General features: G+C 37.9%; 1 long non-coding RNA gene across 1 annotated transcript in view; it reads right to left on the minus strand.

Annotated features, from left to right (window-relative positions):
- LOC137223530 (uncharacterized) overlaps positions 1–3,143 on the minus strand; it is a 180,781-nt gene that overhangs the window by 173,553 nt on the left and 4,085 nt on the right. The gene's annotated exons all lie outside the window — the stretch shown is intronic.

Consider the following 3,143-nt stretch of genomic DNA (forward strand, 5'->3'; position numbering starts at 1 on the left):
CCATCCTCTGATCCGAAATTCCCACCCCGGACTGTGACATGAACAGCAAATATACTTCTATTTTTTGCACTGACACATTTTGAAGTCTATCTGTTACAACAGATAAACTACCTTTTTAGAGATTCTGGATAATGATGACAATATTGATCATGATCATGATGAAAGCAGCCATGCTTTAGAGATATTTCACAGCACAACACAAAATTTCTGCAGAGTGGGGACACTTCTTCAAGTGATACTCAAGTTGATCTTTTCCATGAAGGTACCAATGAAGCCCCTGTGCTCCTACTTCAGGTCACAAAATATACAGAGTAAAGCACAAACCATTTCCAGGGAATTGGAAGCTGTAGCAGGCATTTTGCAAAGAGAATGAACCTTAAGTTTTAGTACTTTGTAGAACTATGAATTCCGAAGTAGAGTTAATACAGGACTAAGTGTCCTCAACGATTTACCTAAAAAACCTGACACATCATTCTGGAGGACACAATGGAGAACGTGGAGTAATGTGAGACATGGTAGATATGCAAGTGGTAAAACTAGTATATATAAAAAAATAAAGGATATGAGGTATCCCAGACCAGAAGAGAGATGTTTCCCTTTATCACATTTGGCTAAGGATGTAATCAACTCCCTAGCAGAAAGACAATGGACGTTATATCCGAGGTATGCAGTATATTGTCTAAAATATATTCTGTATGTCATATAAATGAGGGGCTTATGATCATAATTAAAGCTAAGGTTCTAGTATGCAGAGAGGGTTATTGATTAATTAATTGTTGATAGTAAGACTAGAGTAGAGGTTATAAGCATAAAGTTTTGGAGATGCTGGATTGGGTACAAACTTCAGCCCTATTACATACTAACTTTTTGACCCATCTAAGTTATCTGATATCTATGGACCTATTATTTCCAGTGGAAATAATACTAACTACTTCATAGGGTTATTTCAAGGACAAAATAAACTACCTGCAAATTACTTACTACAGTATCTGACACAGATGGGTCATTAATAGTTGCTCTTATTAATCATTAAGACTGAGTGTTCTGAGTTTTCCCTTTATCAACTGGAAAATAAAATTCTTTGGAATTTAGAGCTTATTTTCTCTCATTTGTTTAACGTTTCATCTTGAAAGTGAGCTTGAAGCATTCTGAAAAGAAAAGCAAGTTTGGCATAAGAAATCATGATATTTTTATTTGATTTTAAAAATTGTTTATTTACAAATTCAAAACCTCTAACATTGGACTACTTCAAATATTTTGAAAAGATGTTTAAGAATCTACCATCTTTCCAGTATAATGAGTGTAGGCGCTCATTAAAAGGTGCCTACATTTTGCTGATAAATTTCTTATGACGTTCAGCTCAAAAAAAAAAAAAATCCAATAGAAAATTCCTTTCTTTGCTTTCACAAAGCATTGACAAAAGTATAAACATATCTTACCAATGAACTTAAGCAATTATTAACCACCCAGTTTTTTGGCTATAAATGCCAAATAACTGATTTGATTGATTTTATAACCAACTTATTCTATTTTTTTTAATTACAAAACATGCATCTTAATCAATGAGTCACAAAACAATTTGCCCCCTATTTCAATAGTTGCCCACTCTTGGTAGAGCACCTGCATTTATGCACACCACGGTTCCTAACATCTTATCAATAATCAGTCCTCCAGAGTTGGCAGAATCTTGATATGGTCAAGGTCGGTCTTTTGAAATTCAAAAACAAAATGATTCAAAATGTCTTTTCAGCATGTTGTTATTATAAAAGAAACAACTCATTATTATACTTTTCTTCCCTCTCTGAGACTATATTATTGTATTATTCTAGAGTACAGTTTTAATTTTAATACAGAACTTTTACTTTGCTTTATAAGACCAATTTAAACAATCTGAATTTTTTTCCTTCCTACTTCTGTAGCTTATGAATCACTGTTTTTTTCTTTAAAATTATCCAAAAGATTCATATTTTTAAATATTTCAGATAACTATGAGCACACTTCATTTCAATAGTAGGATAGCATGTAGCCAGGAATATCTCATTTTCTTTAAGGCAGCAGTGAAGAAGTTAATTCATAGCTGCATTTAAGAGTGAGTTTTATTTATTTTTGACCTGTGGTAAAAAGATTTATCTTTCAATTATGAAACTATTTTTCCCAAGTGTCAAGAAGTCATACTAGTATAAAATAGATTAATGTAGCTATAAAAGTAGTTTTTGTTTAAGTAAGTTTGTAATTAAAAATAGGGTAGTAAGTTAAAAATTATATTTAATCACTGGAACTACCAGATGGAATAGTAAAAGAATGGGGTTGGGGAAGCGGGTGGAGGAGAGAGAGGAGAGAGATTGAGATTGATTTTGAGATCGGTCAGACTACACACATCACCAATTTTTTTTTTGCATTCTGGCATAATAATATTTAAAAGATCCGGAGAAACAGAACACCAATCCGTTTTCCCTTACTTTAAAGATCTAAATGATCATATTTTTTAAAAGTCTTCCTGGGTACATCAGGAGTATTATTTAAAAGCCATGCGGTAGGGTGTGAAATAAGAGTATTCTTCAAACAAACACGACCTTTTCTGTTTCTTGTACTGCTCTTCTCAACCCAGCCAAAAAACCCAGACAAGTTTATTTACACACACACCCGCACCCGCACACACACACACACACACCCCCCACACGTAGAGAGAGCAGAGAGAGAGAGAGAGAGAGAGAGAGAGGGAGAGAGAGGCGGAAACGCCCTCTTTCCATCCCTTCCAAACAATTATCTCCGAGAGCAAAAGAAAATAATCAACAGCCCTCTGTGCTGGGCTGGGCGGCTGAGCCGGAGAGCGGGGCGCCAGGAGGGAGGGCGATCGGCAGGCGAGCCGGGAAACGTGGCTCCTCCGGCGAGGAGAGGATTTGTGAAGGGGAGCGCCGGCCCGCGTGCGCCTCTTGTTCCCCGTGTAATTTGCAGCCAATCATCAGTAGGTGTCCGCGTCGCTGCGTCCTCCTCACCTCGGCGCCGATCACCCCCCCGCCCCCGCCCCCGCCCCCGCCCCCAGCCTCCCACCTCCTCCCTCGCCTTTCTGTCTCTCCCTCCCCTCCCCCCGCAGCCGCACACACGCACACACACAAACAGAGAGAGAGAGAGAGAGAGAAGGG

Source organism: Pseudorca crassidens, chromosome 4 (assembly GCF_039906515.1).
Source record: "Pseudorca crassidens isolate mPseCra1 chromosome 4, mPseCra1.hap1, whole genome shotgun sequence".
Lineage (NCBI taxonomy): Eukaryota > Metazoa > Chordata > Mammalia > Artiodactyla > Delphinidae > Pseudorca > Pseudorca crassidens.